A 24969-nucleotide genomic window follows, 5' to 3' on the forward strand; every position below is an offset into this window, starting at 1 on the left:
TGAGGATGAACATTAAGCTTTATGCAGTTTAAGTTGATGTTTTTTTAAAAAAGTCATTCCTTACTGGAAACTTGGGAGAACAAAAACCACTTCCTGGGGGGGGGGGGTCTCTTTTGCCCTACTGCTTTATTCCCATTTCCTCTCATTTCCCTACCCCATGTTCATGTAATATGGTAGCGGGGTTTCCAGGTTGCTGATTTGGAGGTTGTAAATCTGCCTTCTTTTTAATGGCAGAAACAGGACCTGTTGGAACCCTCCCCCTCAGCAGTCATCACTAGCATGTAAATGGATTGTTAGCGCCCTGATCCTGTGAGCTGTTCACATGGGCACTGCCTACCTGGGACGATATGCAGGACTAAGACTTAAAATGGCAAATAAGATCCTTTATGTCAGTGTTTCTCAACTTTTTTTTATAAAGTACCCCTTTAAAAAAATTATAAGTACCCCCAGTACCTAAAGTTTTCAGACACACACTTTTTTTTTTTTTTTTTACCATTGCAACACATTTGTTTAAACAACTTAATCATAGCCGGGCAGACGATGAAATTTTTGGGTGTAAAAAGTACAAAAATAATAAAGTGCTGTAAAACTTAAAACAAAAATTTAGTTTTCTACAAATTTCAGTTGTGTTGACGTACCCCCCCGACTTCTCTTGAGTACCCCTAAGGGTACACATACCACTGGTTGAGAGACACTGCTTTATATGTATGCTCTCTCTACTTTAAATAGCTAAGCTACCTATACAGCCCCTCACAATATGCAACATACACACAAACCCAGAAGCCGTTTCAGGAAGCCACTTAAAACATATGTTGCATTATTGTGCAGGTGGAAGAGGCTCAATGAATAGCAATCCCAGCACAGTGCTTAGTAGATATGGGAGAAGCAGTAAGCGGAGCATTTTCTGAAACTTTAATCCGGGAGGTCTCACGGGACTGGAGAGTAACCGTTCCTCCAGACAAAAGCCTTCTGAAAACCAACAAAGGGCAGCATTTTCTGTCCTCTGTATTCAGAAAGGAGAGAGAAGCACAGTGTACGTGTTTCTGAAGTTGGGTTCAGCTGTCACAATTGTTCTTCAGAACACAGTGATCGTCACACACAAGCCCAGACAAATCCAGGTAATTTGCCATCTTTCATTACAAAATCTCATTAGCAACTCTAACACTCTCCCGGTCCAGCAGCAGGGGGCAGGAGGGTGTGAAAAACCGGTTTGCAAAGGGAAACCTGTTTCATTCATCTTCCATTGCTTTAAACTAACACCCCTCATATTCATATTCTGCACTTGTAAGGGGGGAGGGGGGGGGTGAGTCCCAAACCATTTGGATCCAACTTCTTTGGCTGGATCTAATCACTGCAGTAGGTCACACCTAACAGCTGATTCCCAATTCACCCAAGTTTTGCTAGACTACAGTTTAGGCTCATGACATCTTTAATCTCAAAAATTTTCAGATTAAGTCCAATATTATTAGCAACTATCTCTGTGGCTATAGCACCTAGATGCCTCAGCCAGGAGAGATTCAATGTGCCGTGCATTACATGGCCCTATAATAAAATGCTAGGATGGAAAGCAACCAGTGGCTGGAACACAGCACAATAGTGCAGCAGGGGTGTGATTTTGGGCCAGATTTCCCCCGCCCCCTCACAAAGCAGTTATGGGATCCTTAGTGTCCAAGCTGAGCAGAGCAAACTGGACCTGCCTGAGATGTCCTACGGGTTAGGGCACTAGCTGGGAACCGAAAGCTAGAGTAAAAAGTTAGGAAAAGTTTGCAAGGCAAAAATCACACATGATCAAGAAAAATCTATCTATCCCAAATATGATGGAGTGACAGGGATTTCAGCACCATAGAGTTTTGCACCCAGAGGCTGTACCAGCATGCTGGCCTGTTGGGGAAAAGTGGCAATTAACACCTCATTAAAATTTCATACCTCAGCTCTCCTGTCTCTTCTTGTCTCCCCTCCCTTCCTCTCCACCCCCCCTGCCCCCCTCCACTGGGTTCACCTCAGCAAAAGGGCTGGAAGCAGCCTGATTCAGTCCATCTGCAATGCTGTGGAGCTGTAATCAATAGCTGGAGTGGTGAACCTCTGTATACAGCCATCCTGCCTCCCCCACAGACAGCTATTGTTCAACCCTCCGGTAAGGCTGTCCATCTGTTTTATTGTTTTGCCCATGTGAGATGCCTCCTACAGGAACCCATATGCTGCTGCTGTCAATCAGGGAATCCACGCAGATCAAGGGGTCAGGGGAACACAGGTTTGGGCGGGGGGGAGGGTGTCTCAGTTCATGCTATTGTACAGTGTTTCATCTCTAACCATGAGCAATTCTATCCATTCGTTTCGTATCCCTTCCCAGTTCCAAAGGATTTGTGCAGGCACAAGTCAGATGATGATGTGCTTAGTTTGCTGGACTGGCAAGAGCTGGGATTCACCAAAGCAAAGAGCCATCAAGAGACCCCCAGTTTGCCTTGCGCCTCAAAGTCAGAGAAGCTTTGATGATGGAGGACATGCCACCCTTTCCTTCCTGCCTGAGAAGATCGAAGAGTTCTAGATACACCGGCTAATATTGCCATGCAGCCCTCCCTTGTGATGGGTGCAGTGGCCATCATTAAAAAGGCAATCATTTGCATGCCGAGGTATGCTAGATACAACAGTTTCTTCCGGTATTTGGAATATGACCTAAGTCTTATGGTAAAGTACCATCAGGAGAACTGGATATGGAATATTACTGTAAAAATAAACCAGAACAGAAAATTACTCTATCTTCTTTTTAAAAAATTCTAGAGAGCTAAAATCCTTCTACAGAGTTCTAGGGAAAAAGTTACTTTCTAATACATTTTGTGGAATATTTTCCTAAGTATTTCTTCACACAACACACAGTCAACCTATGGAACTCCTTGCTAGAAGACATTGTGAAGACCAGGGCTTTAACAGGGTTTTAAAACAAACAAAAAAACAAACAAACAAAAAAACAAACAAACAAAAAAACCCAACAACGATGAACTAGATAAGTTCCTGGAGGGTAGGTCCATCAATGGCTATTAGCCAGGATGGGGGGGGATGGTGTCCCTAGCCTCTTTGTCAGAAGCTGGGAAGGGTGACAGGGGAGGGATCATGTGATGATTCCCTGTTCTGTTCACTCCCTCTGGGCACGTGGCACTGGCCACTGTCGGCAGACAGGATACAGTTAGATGGACCTTTGGTCTGACCCAGCATGGCCACTCTTAAGTTATGTAGGTGATAGAATTCTGTGGGCTTTTAAAATGGCGATCGCCCTAAGTACCATGAGGAGCTCAAAGTGAGGAAACTGAGGCACTGATGGGTTTGGTGACTTGCCCAGGGTCACCAAAGATGTCAGTACCCAAGACGTCAGTGCCCAGATTCCATTTCAACTCTCTAGCCTGTGCTTTGGCTACTATGATCAATCTTTTCTAATGAGTCCCAACCTTCCATCAGCCAATTCTTTTTTTCCCTATAAAGCATGATCCCGTAACTAAAAGACTGCTGATTTAGCACAACGTGCTGAGCATTTTCACCCCCCAGCAAAGTTAATGAGAGCACATTAGGATTCTTAGAACGAGTGTGTCGAAGTGCTTGGCAATGTAAAGGCTAATGCCTGAAGTTTTACTTGTAAACCGATTCTAACAGTCCTCTTGTCTGCTATCAAGAGGGGGAAAACTCTTCTATGGTATACTCTGTCCATCATAAAAATTCCTGTCCTCTTCCCTTGTGCTTGCAATGGCACAACTAGTTTGAAACGTGCCATAAAGAGAATGCCTGCAGAATAACCACTGGTACGGTCTTGTTAATAACACTGCTACTCTTATTATTGGGCCAAATCTTCAGCTGGTATAAATCCACTTAACTCCACTGAAAGCAACGGAGCTATGATGATTTACACCCTCTGAGATCTAATCATGCACTAGGTATGAATGGTGGTTTCTAAAGTGCATAAAGTTGAGTAGGGTACAGTTGTATAGCTTTGTTGCAATGATAAAGTAGCACAACGAGAGGCAGGGTTCTCAGTCAAAGCTTACTTTAAGCCATGATGCCAAATCTAGGGCTACTGTGGGCATCCCAACTTGTTTTACTTACAGCCCCACACACCAACTCTACCTTCTTAATTTGTTCTCCCCTTTGCTCCCCAGTTGGTGGAGCAAAAGAGGGACCCAAAAAAGCCGGAGGTGAGAAAATGGAGCACTAAAACAGTGTACAGCGTGGTCTCAGTGTGACGCAACCAGAAAGACCACGAGCTCCCACTACCCGAGAAACGCTTTTAGAACAACACGTTGGATAACACACACAAAAACACCCCAGCAGAAGAGAAGTGTAGATGCCATTTAAAACAGGTCAGGTTTGGTCTCTCAGCTCACGGTAACTCGCTGGATATCTGGTCGCAAATTCGTGCTTTTCACAAATCACCCATTTGCAATGTCCTGCAGGGGAAGTTAATATAGCCTCTTTCACTCACCTCCCCAGATGCCTCTTGAGACAGAAAGGAGGCAGCTTACACACCTCGGTTTTAGGCCTTCTGGAAAATCCCAGATAGATCAATGTATTTTGTATTAAAATCAATACCCTCCTTTCAGGTTCCCATCTGCCCCTCTAAGAAAGGCACAGAGAAACGGACGCTGAACCTCAGGGCTATTGGTTCCTCGCATCACTTCTCCGTGTTATTTCATGGTCCATTGCTCCCTCTCCTCTCTCTCACCTTTTGTAGAATCGCTGTGGTATGCATGCATATCCACTGGAGGAGAACATGAGTAGTTGTGAGCCAGAGGCATCAAAAGTGTGAGGTTACCACTGGAAACCGCAGAAGGTCCCCTAAATTACCCAGCAAATTAACTAGTATGTGGAAGCAGCCAAAGCACATAGCACGTGATATAGAGCAAAACGTTGGCTGTCAAGAGCAATCAGCGGATTGACTAAAGTTACAACCCAGGTTTGCAGTGGTGAGATCTGCACACAGCTTTTGAGTATTATTATTACTACTGCTATTGTTTAAATGGCAGGGGGAACTGAATCATCCGATCTGCTGATACTCCAGGCAGCGACTGTAGCGCGCAGCTTTGGAATTTATCCACCTTGTAAGACAAGTCTTCTAGTTAAAGGTGACAGTTTTATAATGAAATCGGTCTACTCACAAATCTCTGAGTCACACTATAGCACGGGGCAGTTCCATTTACAGTCTTAGCATCTAGGTACTTACCTCTGCCGTCGTCACGTCTGAGCACTCACAGACAGTAATGTATTAAACCACTCCTCTGTGACCCCCATTTTGCAAAGGGGGAATGTCACAGACAGGTCACCTGCGCTTGTATTTCCCCTTCACAGTTCAACAAAGATGCATACTCTTGGCTTCCGCCAGCCATTATATTTCATGTACCCCTCCCATTCTGCTCAGGTTTTTCCCAAGCAGAGCAGTTCCCTGCGTTCTCTGTGTATTTCCCAGCAAAGACAGTCTGCTCCAAGCTTTTTAAGCACGAGATCCCTTTTTGAATGTAAGTGCAATCCAAGATCTACCTCACACCCAAATATCCTGGTCCCGCCTCCTCTGTGCCCCTTCTCTGAAGCCCCGCCCCTGCTCACTCCATCCTCCCTCCCTCCCCCATCCTTCCTCACTTTCACCAGGCTGGGGCAGAGGGTTGGGGTGCAGGCTCTGGTCTTGGATTAAGGGATCTGGAGTACAAGAGGGGCTCTGAGCTGAGCTCGGGGCAGGCAGTTGGGGTGCCGGACGGGGTTCTAAGTACAGGCTCTAGGAGGGGGTTTGGATGCAAGGGTGCTTGAGGCTGGGGGAGGGGCTTGGGGTGCAGGAGGGGGTTCATGACTGGGGTAGGGTTTAAGGACATGGGCTCTGACTGGACACTGCTTACCTCAGGTAGCTCCTGGGTGGTGGTTCAGTGGGGCTAAGGCAGGCTCACTCCTGCCCTGGCACTGCGCCACTCTGAAAAGCAGCCAGTAAACTCCCTTCCATGTCCTGTAGTGCCCACCGCCCTGCTCTGTGGAGATAGGATACAGTGTTGGAGAGGGGGCACTTAGACATCAGTGCCCCTCTTCTCCCTCCCCTGCCCTGCACAGCAAGCAGGGGGCTCCCGGGGGTGGGGAGGAGGCAGCTCCAAGGCAAAGGGCAGGTGATGTGCAGCAGCAGGGTAGAGGAGAAGCTGAAGAGCCGCACTCGATAATAACCTCTTGGCCAAACCAGTCAGGATCACCTGTCACAGGCTCCAAGATCTAAGTCTAAGTGGCCTAAGCAGACTTGCTCACTTCTCTTCAGAGAGTGACGGCGACAGACATACATTTCCCCACAGCCCTTCCTAAGCAAGAAGACTTCATTCTTGAGGTAAAAAAAACTACAGAAAAAAAAACCTATGGAAAACAATAACAGAAACTATGCAAATTCTCATACCCTTTTCAGAGTTTGATCGAGGGACCTGGTAGAAGACTTTTAACACCCCATCCTCTAGTGGTTTCTTTGTGGTTACAGACTCATCACAGCTTCAAATCAGAGCAAACATATTCATGACAAGTTCAGTCCATCCTTTTATATAGATTTAATCTAGAACACACAACAGGTCACGCTTCCCAGGGTGTATGTTCAAAACTCAGCTACAGAGGGAAAGAACTTGCATTCCTCTCACCTCAAGGTACTTCCTAGGAAATTCATTTCAGAGATACTGTGCCCACTGATCTACCTAATGCCTTCCAGAGATCACATTTATCTCGTCTTCCTGCTAAAGAAGTTCTATACAAACTCACAATCCCCCTAAACATTTGTATTTGTACTACAATCAACTCCAAAGATGCTCAACTCAATTCAAAAAGTTCATTCATATTATCAATCTGTCAGAAGGAATCCAGGCCCAGTGATATAAATGTAGCCGTGTTAGTCTGGTGCAGCTGAAACAAAATACAGGACTACGTAGCACTTTAAAGACTAACAAGATGGTTTATTAGATGATGAGCTTTCATGGGCCAGACCCACTTCCTCAGATCAAATAGTGGAAGAAAATTGGCATGACCATATATACCAAAGGGATACAAAGGCCCAGTGAGATTAAGTTACTTGCCACTGGTCCCAGAAGAAATGTGGCAGAGATGGGAACTGCACTGAGACCACCTGTGTGGCAGTCCAGATCATGAGCAGAAGGACTTGCTCTAGCTTTAAAGGTCTATTACCAACAGCAGAACTTGACTTAACACCTGAAAACTACTTGCTTCAGCTACCCCAGACTAACACGGCTACATTTCTATCACCTGAAAACATGCAGCCTTCAGTGGAGACACACGATTTGGACATCCATTGACTAAAAGAGGCTAACAAGAAAAACCCCAATACTTCCTATCTGTGAAAGCACAGTAGCTGATGGGTGTTCTCAATGTGACAGCTGATCAGCAGATTTTTAGGGCCATTTCCTGTAACAGCAGGGGCACCTTGTTGAAACAGTTCTACTAATGAGCAAACCAAACTCCATTTCCCACCCTCAGTGGACAAAGCTTCGCCCGCTATGCTTGTTTTGACATCTCTTCTTTTCATCAATGGGTTTGGAAAGTGGTGAGAAAAATCATTCTTGGAAGTTCCTTTTATTTTCTATTGTGTCACAGAACACAGTTGATGCAAGTTTCCTTTCAGTGACCATAAATGTTGCATTTAGGGCAGATGGTTTGGGGCACTCAACCTACATTTGAAATCAACCAAGATGATCTCTTGACAATTTGGGCATGTCTGGGGCTCTTCTTTATATTTAGGCTTGGAAGGATTAGTTTTTTTATTGGTAAATGCTGATTTCATAGTTACACATGCATACCAACAAAAATATTTCCATTGATAATAATGGAAAGTTTCAGATAGGCAAAGAACAACAACAAAAAAGTGCTTGAAAACTTTAAAATTACAGTTTGATTGAAGGATATTTATTTTGTTTATTTTGGCGTGTGATGTTGACAAGTTTGTGTGTTAACAGCTATAAAGCTTTAACTTTTCACTGTTGAATCTGTCTTTAAATAATTATTGCTGATCCCCTCATTGTCTGAGGTCCCACAATTTCCCACACTGGTGAAAATGTAAATAAAAAATACAAAAAAAAAGATGCTGAAACTCCATAATTTTGCACAATGGTGAACATTTAAATAGGTAAAAAATGGGGAGGGGGGCAGGAAGGACACTTAATCATTGCTATCAAAATCAGAAAAAAAAATTTTTGCCAAGCCTTTTTATATTTTTACCTGTGGGTGGCGCACACTGCATTGTCGTCTGGTTTATTATTATAATCTTGCTTAAAAAGAACGAGGAGCAATTTAAAGGAGTACTGCAAAGGGAGCCAGAGGAGAGAGGAGCTTAAAAAGCAGCATAGCACATGGAGTGAGCAGATGGAATTATATGCCCGTGATAGGGCATGCGTCTGCTCTGCTATCACACGCCATCATACAAGAGCTTTTCTGAAAAGGAAAACAGAGGAGTAGATGGTTCCGTGGATTGATGAAAGGCTACGGAACTTCTCAACTCTGGGTCATCATTTCTAAAAGCTGGCTCTTGTTTGGTAGTGACTCAAAGTCACAACCAAGTTGTGACTTGCCCCAAAATGAATTTGGCGCATCTCCGTTAAATTCACAATAGATTAGACTATACAGCCCATACCATAAAGATCACATCCTCCGCTGGCACTAATTGCTCCTCTGTTGCAGTCTCAGCAAAGGTGCAAACGACTGACAAGATCACGGAGATGGGGCTCTCCTCTCGGACTTAGTAAAGATGTTCGAGGCAGGCAGGACGGCATGCAGATAATTTACTCTGCTGCCACCCCTACTCTGCGGATGGACAGAGGCTTGCAATCTGGTGCTTTTCATCAGCACTTGATAGAAGGGAAACCCCCACAATGGGGAGCAAATAGCAGGAACCAAAACTTATCATGTCCACAGATGAGCTGTTAACGTTGGTGTGCCTGCTCCCCTTGTTCGCCCCACCCCAGAGCTAGCAGCATCTGTCATCTGGCGATTAGCAGATTGCTAATCACACATTGCAACTGCTATGAACAGCCGTCTGCCCGTGGTTACACAATTGGCACAGCTATTGCTTTGGGAAAGTCGGCTTTCTCCTTCTGGGCTCGCACACTCGTTTGTTTCATCTCCCTTCACAGACTTTCCCTCTCCAGGACAGGCTGAATGTATGTGTGTGTGTGTGTGTGTGTGTGTGTGTGTGGGATGGGGGAGGGGGGGCTGTGGGATTTGCAGCAAGCTGCCGAGAATCACAGGCAAAGCCAATAGAAGCAACACCCAGAGAGAGGCGACTCTAGTACGTCAACCACACAGTACTGGGAACCAGAGACTGAATCCCAACTGGCTACGTTACTGGAGCTAGCCATGTCTTTGCTCTCTGCCTCGGTTTCCCCATCAGTAAATTGGGGATAATACTTGTCTTACATGATTTTTAATTCATTCATATCCATAAAGGGTTATTAGACTCTCAGATGGAAGTTGCGTGCTTGGAAAAGGCAAAGTCCTGTCAAAGAGCATCCACCAATGCAGAAAATTCCATCCAAATCTCGTCTGATAGAACTGAGGACATTGCAGTTAGAGGGGAATTCTAAGTTCTCTTGACTCACTGCATTTTCCATTCTTGTGACTCGCCTGCATGGCAGATATCATCATCCTCGTGTTATATGTTGCCAGACAGTGTCTGGATACTATGGCCATGGAGGTAACATGAGCCCCCTAAGACAGACAAACTGACTACCCACAATTCCCTCTTGAAGTGATTGGGAAGGGCAAGGGCTCATCATCTGTAATTATCAGGCTCTTGGGGGACTTGCTAAAGGCTACATCATTATCATTCCATGAAGGTGTTAGGTTCCAGCCTTGCATCTATGTGGCCAATAGTGTCCTACACAACTTGTGTTCACATGAACGGCCAAGCCAGAATGCATTGCACATTCCCAATCTAGGATCCTATGAGACTCAAACACTAGTAGGGCTACAACTGATGCCTTGTCTCCTCTTACCAGGAGATCGACTCTGCCGAGATTGATCTCTTGGGGATTGATTTAGCAGGTCTAGCAAGGACCCACTAAATCAACCACTGATCATGTTCTTGTCGACTCCACTACTCCACCAGGTCGTGAGGAGTAAGGGAAGTCGACATGAGAGTTTCTCCCATTGACCCCCAGCAGTGGAGATGCTGCGGATATTCAAACTAAGGTACATCGACTCCGACTACAGTATTCACATAACTGGAGTTGTGTACCTTAGTATGACTTTGTCCCCTAGTGTAGGTCAGGTCTGAGGCTAAGAGCTTGTCAATGCAAAACAATTAGACTTCAGCAAGCTGGGGTGTGAAACTATCCCTCTCTAGCTTGCTGTGGTCTAACCAGTGGTTCTCAACATTTCCAAACAACTGTACCCTTTTCAGGAGTCTGATTTGTCTCGTGTACCCCAAGTTTTGCCTCACCTAAAAACTACTTTCATTACAAAAGCAGATATACACATACAACAAAAGTGTCACAACGCACTATTACTGACAAATTGCTGCCTTTCTCATTTTTACCATACAGTTATAAAATAAATCTATTGGAATATACATGTTGTACTTAAATTTCAGTGTATAAGATATAGAGTAGTATGAGCCGGTCGTATGAAAGTTTAGTTTGTACTGACTTCGCTAGTGCTTTTTATGTAGCTTGTTTTAAAACAAGGCAGACATCTGGATGAGTTGATGTATCCCATGGAAGACCTCTGTGTGCCACTGGTATTGTCCCTGCTGATGTACGTTAGCATTTCATTAGACTACTTTGATACAGTCCCTCTTTGAAATGGAACTAGCTCGAAGCGTACTAGCCAATGGTTAACGCTCATCATCAGGGTGCACATGGACTGTTAGACCGAGGCAGGCTAATGAGAGATAGATTCATACCTGAGCTTGCTGCAGTCTAATTGTTCATACAGACAAGCCCTAAACTCCCAGACTTCCCAGACCACATGAAGGAGGCCACAGCACCATTGGTTTCTCCGCCAACGAGGAGACAGTTTGCCACCAAAGTCAGCGCTTCTCAGTGTGCCCCCATGAAGTGTTTACACTCTCCCATGGTGTCACGTAGGTTAAATTGCCTCTGCTCGGATGCATCACAGCAGTCTATGACAAGATGCAACATGTCACAGATCTACAGGCCCTGACACGGAGAGCGAGGGTTTCCCTCTGTGCAGAGAGAAAAGGTTAATGAAGCAAAATTGCATGAGCTGCAGTATGTGGATGCCCAGGGGTTAAAATTCCCCTGACTACTCATAAGCCAGGAAATTACGTGATGACTAATTGAATTCCACTGTTCTTTATACTTATACCTTCCAGGGAAGATGTAAACAGAAGGCCCTGACCACTCAGAATCAGTAAAGATCCCAGGGTGCTTTCTGTAGGAGAAGGAGTTTTAACCTTTGTGTCCCAGTCAGATTTCATCTCGGGAATACACACTGTCAACCCAAATTACATTTTCAAGTGGATACTGATGCCTCACAAGAGGTGAAAGAGTTTAACTAGTTGGTTATCATTGGTTATCATTAATGGTTATTGGCTAGATGCTTATTGGTTATCACTAATGGTTAAACTCTGCATGGGACTGCTGGCCGTCCCACAGTTAAACGTGTAAACAGACGTTTTATCTGTCGCATGGTTAATATTTTAATTCATTTTTTATATCCCTATATCTCACCACCTGTTCCTGTGAACTGAGAGACAGTTACTGTGTTCCACCTCAGAGAGTCAGATTTCAGAGATGTGTAAAGAGCTCTCATATATTTCACCTACGGCAAAGGGGTACGGAGGTTTTTAGTTAGGGTTTGAAGTAACACAAAATCATTTAATGGCATAGGATTATTAATAATATTTCTCAACCATCATTATACTTTATTTTGGATGAACTGGGAGGATTATTTAAGTAACTCACTCACAACAAGGGCAGATACTCTCACTTCATTCACAAAACAGACTGTGACTCAAGTAGCAGACCAGACACTCACGAGACGACATCTTGGTCCCGCTGAAATCAATGAAAGTCAAGGTGGGACCAAGATTTCACTCCATAGCAATAAAGATTTGTTTTTGATCAGAGAGTCTGACTTTCTGTGTAACATAGGCCACACATGTCTATCCAGTGATTCCCACATCACGCTTAATATTCCAGGGTTCAGTGACAGCATCTATTTTAGAAAATCTTCCAACTGTAATTTATAATTAAAAATATCGGAGAATCAACCATCTCCTTTGGTGAAAGGATCTGACACCTAAGCTATGTCTAAACTGCATTGCTTTACTGGAGGTATCCCGGAAAAGCAATGCCGCGTCCAAGGAACGCACCCTCTTTTTCAAAATAATTTTCGAAAAAGCGGACATGCTCTTTTGCCATCTTTGTAAACCTCATTCTATGAGGCATAACAGATGTGTCAAAAAAGCACTTTTTTCCGAAATTTGGTGCTGTGTAGACGTGCCAAATTTCGGAAAAGGCTCTTTCGAAAGTAAATCGGAAAAAGATATGCAATTTGCATACCACAAACTTTTTCTGATTTAACTCTGCAGTCTAGGTGTAGCCCTACTATCAAAACATACCATTAATTTCATTGTCAAAATCTTTTTTTTAAAAAAAAAATATCATGACACATAAAGCTGATGTTGGGCCCAAAAACAGGGCTAGAATTAACCTTTGTCTGGAGATGAGGACTGATCTGGATAGATTATTTATTTCAAGGGCATTCTGATACGACTGAAGCTGATCTGCTGTGCCATTGCCTGGCGGTGATGTTGCTTTCCTGATGCTGAAACGGACACATGGAGCACATGCCGTTTGCTGACGCCTGGGTTTTTGCTGTTGGACAGCAGCAGCTCTGCGTAGACGTAACCAAGCGACAACAAGCTCAAGAAAAGTTAGCCTGGGAAGCGTCTATTCTCAGTGTTTGCCCACATCAAAGCTAACCAATCCCCAATTCTCATCTCTGCACCAGAGTTTCCAGTTGTGTTAAAGATACACACACACTTAATTAAGATAGGAACAAGCTGGGTAAATATTAAACTGATTTACTGAGATTTTCCTTTGCCAGATGGAATAGGTTAATTAAGTTATTATAGACTGTTCTTGAATTGGGTAAGCAGCTAAACATCCTCTCCACTAAGGTAATGCAATTATTTCAGTACTGTTTTCAGCAATCAGGAAGGAGAGGGGAATAAAGCACATACAACCAAAATAGCCAGGGAATCATTATTGTAATCCCCAAATGTATATGGTCTTTACTTTGGCAGAAATGCTTATCACTAAATCTATACCCAAAAGCAAAGTACGAACAAGATCGGGGTTGTTCAAGATCTGAGGTTTTCATTCTGATGTTTATAAAAAAGCCAGGAATAAGCTTCAAAAATCCAGATCAGAATTCTTTTTTCAGTCCTTGTGTAACCCACTGGTGAGTGTATTACAGAGGCTCCTGTCTGTGCCAATTGTCAAATGATAGGCATTTCTAACACATACCCCCCCACCTCCACCCCGATCTTAGTCTTGTTAGTTATAGTAACTCATGCAAGTTAGTTCTGGAGGTCCTGGTCCCATCCGGGGTGAGCCAAGTGTCACATTAGGATTAGGGGTTTTGGTTTGGACAGCAGCCATCGCAAGTTAGTCTTATGCCCATGTTTAGCTTCTCGAGTTAACCACTATGACATTCTAATTCAAACTAACGTGGTTATGACTGAAATAAACAAAGTGCCGAGTCTTACCTTAACACAATATCTTGGGTCTCTTAAATACTTGTCTCTTCTCTTAAAGGTTTCAGGTGACTATTATTCAGTGAATGGAAACTGGGCCTGGGGGAGGGAATACAAAAATCAGAATGAACGACTGGTTGGTAAAGAACCGGTACATTACATTTTAGATGTTTTCTAAAAGTTCTTTAGAATTTTTAAGCCATTGTTTTATAAATGACTAGTGATTTCCTATGCCCAAACTGAGACACCTTAAAAGGGCCCAATTTTCAGAGGGTCTTGGGCACCCTCCTCTCAGAAATCAGGACTCCTTTGAAGGATGTTTTTGATCATGTACCACAGAGCTGAGGCACTTGGGGGGAAAATATCACTAGCTACAATGGACTATCTTGGCTTTAGCCTCTTCATCATTTTAATGAGAGCCACAGGCTCTCACATTCAAACATTGCTGAAAAACATCACTGCAGATTTTCAGAAGTCCAGATTCAGTTCTCCGTTTCACCAGTGCAAGTCCAGACGTTTTGCCATGGGTTAAAATCGTGCTTTTTAAACATGTCAGTGTAAGAATCTTCTCTGAAACATTTCCCCTCTGAGCATCTGAGATTTTCTGGCAGCTTTAACGTAACTGTGCAATTGGGCTGTTTCTCCAAAGATGACTACTTTTTAATTAGCCTCTCACACAGCAAGCATTTGACACAGTAAGGAGTGGATGGCGTTGCTCCAGACTTGTATCCCCCATGTAACTGAGAGCAGAATTTGACCCCTAAAACAGAAACCATGTAACATGGACAAATCTTGCAAAGATTGAACATTAGTGGCTTTGCTTCACAGAGCATAGAACATACACATCAAAAAGAAACCTAAAAAAGATATGCTAAGCCGCTTCCCCTCTACGACTGGCTCTCCATCAGGGGATCACGGATGCAGAAGATTGACAAAACCTAATAGAGCAATAGTTTTCAAACTAGGGGTCATGACCCAGCACTGGGTGGTGGAATGTCGGGCGCTGGATCTCGTTGCTGCAGGGGGATCAGGTGAGCAGTGGGGGCACCTTAGCTCCCCCCCCCCCCCGACTCCTGCTGCATCTCTGACTGGGAGCCTCTCGATATAAGCCCCTCCTGCTCAGACCTGACCCACCCAAAGCCGGAGCCCCCTCCTACACCCAAAGCTCCCATATTCAGCCCCACCCTGGAGTCCACACTCCAGTCAAATGATGTTGGGTCATGCCCGCAACCATTTTCTTTAACTGGGTCATGAAATAAAAAGTTTGAAACCCGCTCTATTAGATAATGTGTTCCGTCTCCCTTAGGGTTGTTTCCTACAGTACAACAGCTGGCGCTTTGTCCAGCTGAGGTGTAAAAGTCCCAAGCAATGGAGATCCCAGGGCAGGCAGTCCCCAACTTACGAACAGGTTGTGTTCCAAACGTTTGTTGGTAAGTTGGTTGCTGGAAACCTCAGCGCATTTTCCCATGGAAACCGATGTTATCACTGGTAGTTGGGTTCCCAGGCTAGCCCACAAAAGCCTATTTAACCCATAATGTAGCTGAGATACTGTATATTTGCTATGAAAAACAGCAGAAACAGGGTGTGTGTTTTTTAATTTAACCTGGAGTGCTGGTGCTCGAGGAAAGGCAGGTTTAATTACAGGAAGATGAAGAGGTAGGTGGAGAGTCTGAAGGGGAGTTCCGGACATCCCCCGGCTGCGGGCTCTGCGCCAACTTCTGTGGCCAGCCCCATCCTCTGGCCACCCCTCCAACCCCCGACTTCCCCTGGGCTGCACACAACCCCAGCTATCTGGAAGCAGCAAGGTGCAAGCACAGGCTGGAGGACTCGAGGAAGCCAGGGGAGGCCATGCGAGCAGTGGTTGAACAGAAGCAGCAGTTTGCCCTTCAAAGTGCCACTTCTTTCCAGCTGCTGGCTGTGCATCTGCTCTCCCCTACTCCAAAGTCTTCCAGCCAGTACTTGCACTGCTCACTACCACCTGTGCCCTCTGCCTGCTCCTGAGGGAGGCTGCAGGTGAGCTTTAGTGAGCACCCGCGGGTGTTCCTAAGTCGGATGTTTGTAACCCGGAGAGTGCCTGTACTTCCCATAGAAAAGTGGCACTTCACAGCTGAATCCTTCTCACTGTCCACCTTTCCCACTCAATCTAAATGGCCTCTTTCCCATTCCTTCTCGCTTTACCCCTGTTACCAAACTAAACAATCCCACCTCCCGCAATACGCTTCAAGCAATGATATAAATTCATGCTCCCCTCACCCCAATCAATGGAATCACGGCTTAGGCAAAACGCACATACTTCGCTGCTTTCCTCTCTCCTCCAAAAGCAATCCAATCCACTCCGTCCCCTGAGAACATCTCAACTCTTTTCCAGTTGGTTCGTGTTCTACAGGTGCAGGAAAGCACAAGACTGAGGGCAATATTCCGCATGCGGTCACATCAGAGTCATAGGAAAAAAACCGCCTTCTGCTGCTCAAGACTTTGCACACACGCAGCTCAGCACCACATGTGCCCTCCGCTCTCATAATGACATACACCACTTTATTTTTTTTTAACTCCAGGAAGAAATAAGCCCAAAGGACCCTCGTTAAGCATAGCCCTTATGGCCAAAATGGGAACACAGAGGGAGAGCCACTAACGCTATGGCTCAGTGGGGTAATTCCAGATACACACCACATGATCACCTTTTTGATAACAGCACAGTCCCACTGTTTGTACCGCTAGGAAACAAGTTGTCCCTAAATGCATTCCAGCCAAACAATGGCATTCAGTTACAAACCCTCAGACCTCAGAGGAGCCTTTGTTATAGACATATTTTAAAATTAAAAGCATGATCTTAACCAGTAAGAAGTACAGCCACACTGGGTCAGACCAAAGGTCCCTTCAGCCCAGAATCCTGTCTTCCAACAATGGCGAACGCCAAGTGCTCCAGAGGGAGGGAATCGTTACGTGATCCCTCCCGTCATCCATTCCCTGCCTCTGACAAACAGCCATTGATGGACCTATCCGCCATGAACTTATCTAGTTCTTTTTTGAACCCTGTTATAGTCTTGGCCTTCACAACATCCTCCAGCAAGATGCCCCAGAGTCAAACCCTCAATTACCTACCATGGTTTTCAAACAGAATCTGCTTTTAGTGTTACCCTCCTTCATGGATTATATGGTTCTGACCAGACATATACACCTTGCTGGGGCTTGAATGTGAGCTATTAGAAGCCTCATGCTTTCCCAGCTCAAGTATGTTACAAAACGGTAACATCCACAGAGTGACTGCTCGCAAAGAATCACCAGCTGCAGAGCTCATTGGGTAACATATGCTGGAGGGGCAAAAAGAATGCAGGAGCTTTGATATCTACCATTTGTGGTTGTGAAGTTACAGTCTTTTGGGAGAACACCCAAGATAAATGCTTTTCTGTACTGGAGGAATCTTGTGTCCAGCAACACAAATGAAAACAGAGGCCAAATCTGCTCTTATCGATACATTGGTACAAATCCATGTGAGCACCACTGAGGTCGATGGAGTCATTTCCATTCCATAGGTAAGAGTTTGGAGTGATTCTACTGAAGTCTTAAGAACGACCATACTGGGTAAGACCAAAGGTCCATCCAGCCCAGTATCCTGTCTGCCAACAATGGCCAATGCCAGGTGCCCCAGAGGGAGGGAACGCAATGGGTAATCCTCACGTGATCCCTCTCCTATCGCCTATTTCCAGACAAACAGAGGCTAGGGACACCATCCCTCCCAATCCTGGCTTATAGCTATTAATGGACCTAACCTCCATGAATCTATCTAGCTCTTTTTTGAACCCTGTTAAAGTCCTAGTCTTCACCACATCCTCTGGCAAGGAGTTCCACAGGTTGTGTGCTGAGTGAAGAGAAATGTCCTTTTGTTTGTTTTAAACCTGCAGCCTATTAATTTCATTTGGTGACCCCTAGTTCTTCTATTGTGGACATAAGTAAATAACTTATTCCTTAACCCTGTCAACTGAATTGTTCCTGTTATGCTGGTGTATCCAAGCAAAATTAAGCACACCGTCTGTGGTTGGAGCCATCAGCTGCATTTTGTCTGGGAAACAGGCAGCTAACGATGAAAGAGAAGTTGGTGAAAACCCAATGCCTGCTTCTTATACAGCACCAAAGCCCTTAACATCTTTTCCTGGGAAGAGAAAGCAGCCCCTCTGCACTCAAGGAAAGCACATACTCCCGTTCCTGGCTCCCGGCCCCCACCAGAGAATTGTGCATGCCTTTCTGTGCAGCAAGGCATGCATTTTAGCAACATGCAGCATTAGGGGCCAGAAACGACAGCTAGGCTGAACAAAACTAATAGTACCAGGCGACGCACTGGCGAGGGGAAAGGAGGTTGTGTGTTGGAAATAAGCTCACGTCTCTGACCGTGCTGTGCTGAGAAGTTAGGAAAGCCAAATACGGAGCACAGGAACAGGAGTCTAGGTTGTAGCAAGAAGGGAAAAAAGTCCACGTGGGGAACATGCAGATGGCTCAGCTCAATCTGAGAACTGCACTGAAGGCCTGCTACTGCGGGAAGCTGCCTGGAAGAGGACACAACAGAACAGGGACCTCTGCATTTGGGTGTAAGGGCTTATGCCGGGTACATGGCTTCAGGTGTGCTCCATTTACCAGCTTCCACTTCCCTGTTTTCAAAGATGGAGAGGAAGCCCAGGGAACAGGGTTCAGTAACACTTCGAGGGGCAGGGGAGATGTTATTTGAGAAATGAGCACGTACTCTTCCATTCCCAAATGTAGAGCTGTGAAGTGTGACCGCTTAGGGAAATATCCCGAGGGCCAAACCCTCCCATCCTGCCTCCACCCCCAAGTGCCAGTAGTGAGGATCAGCAGGGGTGGCTTCTTCAGCTGTGGGGAGAGTGAAAGGAAACCCCCGCATGCCACTGACTGGCTGCAGATCCATTTCAGGGCTGTTAAAGCTGTAACAGAGTCTATGAGGGGAGGGAATGTGGGCTGGCAGTGAAATCTACTTTATAAACATGTAAAATACACACCAACTGGAGGCAGAGGTCCCTTCCTGCCCTGTCTTCCTCAGCCCCACTGCAAATTGGCACTCACAAGCAACTCCTCGCAGGGCTGACCTGTGCAAACATCCCCTCCCCTACACTGTGCACCGGAAACCGTGAGTTCTACTGCCTCTAGGGTCACCTGGGGGTAGGAGGGAGCAAGCTGGAGTCTGCCCAGAGGAAGGAAAACCGAGGGAGCAGAAACAGGAAAGTCACACCAGCCCTGCGACCAGCTCAGAGAAACAAACAACAGCCGCGCCAAGAAAATGTGCCTGTTTGTTCCCAGAGGGCTTCAAAACAAAGCTGGGTTTGTGCGGTGTGTCTCCCTCCCCGGCAGGAATTCACATTCTGGGACATTCTAAATGCCATTTTTCTACAGAAATTCTTCTTATCGGCAATACCCAGAGTGCAGCAAGCAAAAACCCCACTGACAGGCACATGTATCAGCACACATGCCAGGATAGGCTCACAACAGCGACGTTAGAGAGATCCACGTATCTGAGGCCAAGTCTATACTAGACCCGGAAGGTTGGCTTATAATATAGCTGGAGTTGACATACCTTAAACGGTGCTTGGCACCATCTTCACAGAGGGAAGTCGACAGGAGCAAATGCTCCTGCCGGCTTCTCTCACTCCTTGTGAATCGAGGAGTACCCAATTATCTGCTTTTTAACATCTCTAATCTAGACTAGCTTAACTCAGTCGGTGATGAGTCTCAGGGGTCGCCGTGTTAGTGTGTCACAACGAGTGGTCTCTAAGGTGCCTCGGGACCACTCATTTTTTCAGCAGGTGATGGCACAGAGTCAGAGTTTGACTCTGACCTGTCAGGCATCACAGACTACCCACACTGCCCAGCACCTGCACACTCAACCCAACATTCAAAATTACACCACGTGTCCTCAGCACCCAAACTATTCAGACACAGGATATTGTTTTCCTTTGAACACGTAAGGCTGGAGGCGTTGGGGATGTGCATCTCCAAAAAGCAACTATTATCTCAGCCACGTATCAGTCTCTTTTTTAACAAGATGTTTGTCAGGTTGCTGGCTACCTCTTGATCCCCCTCCCTTATCTACGCGTTTGCCACATTTTGCCACATTCAGCAGCACAGTAGCTTGGGCCAAGACAACTTGAGCCTTGACACAGTCCAGTAGCAGGCGGTGTAAGCACTACATAAAATCCCATCTCCAACAGCTCTAGTAATCACCTGGCCCATTAATGGTGATGTTCTGGGAGAACCCAGCACCTATTCTGCTAGTTAAGTAGCCTGCATGCTCACTCCGATCCCACAGATGTCAAAGGGGAGCTCAGATGTCATTTCCCCACAACTAACCTTCCCCTCTAATGTCAATGATACTGCCAACCTGACATACCCACAGATGGCAGAGATCTGCTAGTCAGTCATATTCTCAGAGGTGCGGACTCTCTGTTTCCCACGGGTTGCTGGACTGTCATCCACCCCAACGACCCACAACTCTTCCTGTCCCTTCCCTTTTCAGCACCTCCTACATACTACCCAACAGCTAATCAAGGTGGGCAGGAGGCATGGGGAGGGCCTGATCAGCAAGGCCAGCAGGTGGGAAGTGCTGAGTAGGCGGGGGACAAGCTGATCCATGGGGCTGCGTAGCTGGTGCCTTTGCCCATAGGTAGATCTTCACTGTTGGTATCCTCTACTTCCAATCTTTGCGTTTAGGTTCTTCCCAGTCTTTTCACTTCACTCCACTCTTACTGCTTATGCTGCTCCCAGGCCTGGGGCCTAGATCTAGAACGATCTCTCTGTCCTTCAGACCCACCTCAAGCAGCCTTTCTTTCCCAATTCTTTGGGTGCATCTACATGGTCCCCTAAACTCGAAATAAGATACGCAATTCGCGCTATGCAAATTGCGTATCTTATTTCGATTGTATTTCGAAATAGCTTATTTTGAAATTTGGCGTGCCTACACAGTGTCAAATTTTAAAAATAATGCACTATTTGACACATTCTTTAAGCCTCCTGGAATGAGGGTTACAGGGATGCTGAAATAGCATGCCCATTGTTTTGAAAAATATTTCAAAATAACGGGCACATTTGAAAGATGCAGGGTAGCTATTTTGGGATAGTCCTGCTGTCTAGACATACCCCTAACCTCACCCTCCCTCTCCAAATAAAACTTTTTTATTTGACCTGTCTTTACTTTGGGTCTGACTGTGCAACATACCTTGTATTCCGCAGAGATGCCCTAACCCATATGCAGAATATGCAGCTGCACAGGGCACCTGAAAATTTGGGGCACCCCTGGGCCTTAATGTCCACCCACCCACTTCTTCCTATCCCTGCTCTGTGGTTCTGCTTCTTTGGGAGAGTATCTAGTCAACTTAAAAGTGACATGGCCTGCCAGAGCAATTAGCAGAACACTGAACCTGTGAAAGAGCCAATCAAGTGGTAAGGAAGCCATTTAACAGGCATTTGCCAACCCCAGGTAGATACCAACAGCTTCTGAATTTATGATGTGAGTCGACAGGACCTGAGTTTAAAATTTAACTTAAAATATTTCATTAGTGCGTTGCTGAAGATTATAAAATCACCTCTCTAAAAATGCGTGTGTCTCCCCCCTCAGCTGCTGTTGGACACAGGGGCATCAGTTTAATAGTACTGCGTAGGGCCCCTTACGTCTTAAGGACGGCCCTGGTGCTCTATGTGAGATGGTAGGTACCCAGTTCCCAAAGAAGTCAGTGGGAATGGAGAACCTTCAGCATCATAGAGAACCAGCTTTTTACATGCTAAGCTCTTTGGAGAAGGGAACAGGCATCCCTGACAGAGTTGCGGGTACTAGTCCTATGGTTCCCTCATGGACCCAACCCAGGTTCTCTAGTCACTGCTGACAGAGAACATCTGTTTGGTAGCCATCCTCACCTGTTACAGGCAGAGGGCCATGCCGGACCTCCCGGGTGTCTCCTCTGTGGGATAGTTCCATCTCCTCAGATAACATGCCTTGGAGCTCTCTAATTAGATGGAAGAATCAAGTGTCACCAACAAGATGGCAACGTGACTGCTGTTTATTGATTTAGTAAGTGAGCTGCCCAGTCCCTTGCCAGAGTCCAGATGAGAGCCCCCAGGCGACGTCAATGCCATGTCACAGAACGTTGGCAAAAGGTACGTCGCCACCAGATGCCACGTCCCTCTTCAGCACAGACGTTAGCCCACTAGGAGAGGTTAAAACAACCCCGGCTGCGTACAGTCAGGCTGTTTCATAAGGCAACACTGTGATTCCATTTCACTAAGAAGATTCAATGTACGTGATTAAGCCGCTCCATCCTTCCCGAAGACAATCTTCCAGCACATCTGGTTTCCATGCGCTACAAAATGCCTTTGACATTTAATTTCAAACCCCAGGCACTTAAAGAGCAGTGACAGTGCAAAGGAACATTGGATCTGACATTTCGTCCCTGAGCTATCTGATGTGCAACCTTTAGACCACACTGCAACACGCAGAAGAGGGGAGAAAAATATGGGACAATTAATGAAAAACTTAGGCGAGTCAGATGATGAGGCTGTAAGACCTCCTGGATCATCTTCTCTATGTCCTTTAATAACACTGGGCTCTCTCTCTCGGGGGCTGGCTTTCCTTGCCATGTGCATGCATAGCTCCTAATTATAGAGGGGCTTTGTGAGAAAGAGCTTAGATCTAGTCAACTCTTGAACCTGGAGGCTGGGGCGGGGCTGGGGACTAGACTCCCCCCAGAGTTGTCTGGGGCTGGAAGCTTTGAATTAAAAACACAGCAAAGGGCTCACAGCTCCAGACCCTGCTGCTACCGTGTTGCCTGGCAGCCGCCCGGGGTTACTGCAGCTACGTAGAAGGCTTGCAGGTCCGGCCCCTGCCAGGATAGACCTGCAACTGGGAGCTATTTAAATAGGATCCCGCTGCCTGAGCCACCACCTGGAAATTCGGTGGCATGAGCAGCAGGATATAGTAAGCGGCCAGATGCTGTTTGTGGGCCGGATTGAAGTGTTAGGCAGGCTGGATCTGGCCCCTGGGACAGCCCTGCTAGAATCCCTTTTAAAATTCAGAAATAGCCTGTATCCTTACAACAGCCCAATTACAAGGTATTTTATAGATGGGGAAACTGAGGTACAGAATGGCTACGGCCTAATTGATTTATGTGCAAAATGACTAATCGCGGGTGTTCTGATTTTCATAGAAGCTCACCCCTGCAAGCTCTCACTCTCTTCACTTGGAGCTGAACACGTGTGGCATGTCTGACTGAGGAGGCCCTACCTGTCTCCCGCTCAAACTGAGGAAACCATACTGAAAGGCTGTTTCTGAAAATCCGGGCCTGGTTAAAGTCAAAGCAAATTAGTGGTAGAGGTGGAATTAGAACCCCGGAGTCCTGAATAGCTGGTGTTCTACTCTGCCCACTTTATCAAACTGCCTTGCTCAAAAAGGTTGCATTCTTCATGGTTTTATCTGTACCTTCAAGGCCATTCCCTCCTTATACCGGTCCTGAATATTTTACTCCTTGGCTGTGTCTACACTGGGCCACTTATTCCGGAAAAGCAGCCGCTTTTCCAGAATAAGCTGCGAGCTGTCTACAATGGCCCCTTGAATTTCCGGAAAAGCACTGATGATCTACTGTAAGAAATCAGCTGCTTTTCCGGAAAAACTATGCTGCTCCCGCTCGGGCAAAAGTCCTTTTTCCGGAAAACTGTTCCAGAAAAGGGCCAGTATAGACAGCACAGTAGTCTTTTCCAGAAAAAAGCCCCGATCGCAAAAATGACAATCGGGGCTTTTTTTCTGGAAAAGCGCGTCTACATTGGCCACGGATGCTTTTCCGGAAAAAGGGCTTTTCCGGAAAAGCATCCTGCCAATGTAGACGCTCTTTTTCCGGAAATACTTATAACGAAAAACTGTTCTGTTTTAAGCATTTCCGGAAAAGGGTGCCAGTGTAGACGTAGCCCTTGTGTCTTATTTCTTCCTAAGTCTTTACACAAGGTCAATACCTTCCTCTGCTTTTATTCAGCCCTACAGGCGAAGCTCCCAATTCCTGAGCAGTACTGAACACTCTTAGCTCTGTTCTCGTTTACAGGAGTACTCAGCATCACTCAATATTTGAACCCCCCCCCCCCCCGCCACTGACTTCTGAAAGCTTTGGATTTCAGGATTTGACTCACACCGGTTGCCATCACATGGCTCTTTCCAAACCCACTGAAGCCAACAGAAAGACTCCCAGGCCTTATGTACGAACATAAGAACGGACATACTGAGTCAGACCAAATGTCCATCTAGCCCAGCATCCTGTCCTCTGACAGTGGCCAATGCCAGGTGCCTCAGAGGGAATGAACAGAACAGGGAATCATCAAGTGATCCCTCCCGTCACACATTCCCAGCTTCTGACAAACCGAGGCTAGGGACATCATTCCTGCCCATCCTGGCTAATAGCCATTGAGGGACCAATCCTCCATGAATTTATCTTGCTCTTTTTTGAACCTGTTAAAATCCTGGTCTTCGCAATATCCTCTGGCAAGGAGTTCCATGGGTTGACTGTGCATTGCATGAAGAAATACTTCCTTCTGTATGTTTTAAACCTGTTATTTGTTAATATAAACCTGCTACCTATTTGGATTTGGACTAGATTCTAATTTCACTCACACTGTCAGTGTTATTTGTGATTTACAGTACTCTGAAAAACATAAGACTCTCACACTCTTTACGCACTAAATTGTAAAGTCCCCTCATTACTCATGTTCTGCGCCTTTCATAATTCTTTCACACCTCACTTTACATTCACTCCAGTTTATCAAGGTCTTATATTTTAGTGAAGCAATAAAAACCTGAACGAGCTGTGAAAATGTATTTCAGTGTGTAGGTTTGTGTTTCTCTCTCACACATCTTTACCCTGCTCCAAATGATATTACTTGTTTTAGCTCCAAATATCCCAGCCTCCTCCACTTACATTGTTACGATCTTACTGGTACTGAAAGAAATGTGAGATCACCACCCTCTGTGCAGGCTGATGACACATGCGAGTGGGCAAAGCTGACACATGAAGGTACCATGTCCCAGAGCCCATTTACAATGCCGAGTAAGGATGCACTTGCTTCAACCCACAGTAAGCAATCAACCCTGCCTGCTGCCATTGCTGAAAGCGAGATTAATAGAAGTCTTTACCCTGTGCACATTAAGGAAAAAATTCATCATTGCAGCCCCATTTGTTTTTATCGTGTTCTTCATTTTGAGTCATTGTCCTTTA

The 24969-nt window shown here is 45.7% G+C and overlaps 1 protein-coding gene across 24 annotated transcripts in view; it reads right to left on the reverse strand.

Annotated features, from left to right (window-relative positions):
• Positions 1 to 24969, reverse strand: part of NFASC (neurofascin) — a 209342-nt gene that overhangs the window by 128623 nt on the left and 55750 nt on the right. For 23 of the 24 annotated variants that reach the window (XM_089773610.1, XM_089773620.1, XM_089773617.1 and 20 more), the window contains one exon: positions 13733 to 13819. The gene's annotated coding sequence lies outside the window, so the exon portion shown is untranslated. Of the gene's footprint in view, positions 1 to 5867; positions 5994 to 13732; positions 13820 to 24969 lie in introns of all 24 variants that reach the window. The other variant, XM_075910494.2, reaches the window with a different exon arrangement.

This window comes from Pelodiscus sinensis, chromosome 27 (genome assembly GCF_052426305.1).
Source record: "Pelodiscus sinensis isolate ZL-2025 chromosome 27, ASM5242630v1, whole genome shotgun sequence".
Taxonomy (NCBI): domain Eukaryota; kingdom Metazoa; phylum Chordata; order Testudines; family Trionychidae; genus Pelodiscus; species Pelodiscus sinensis.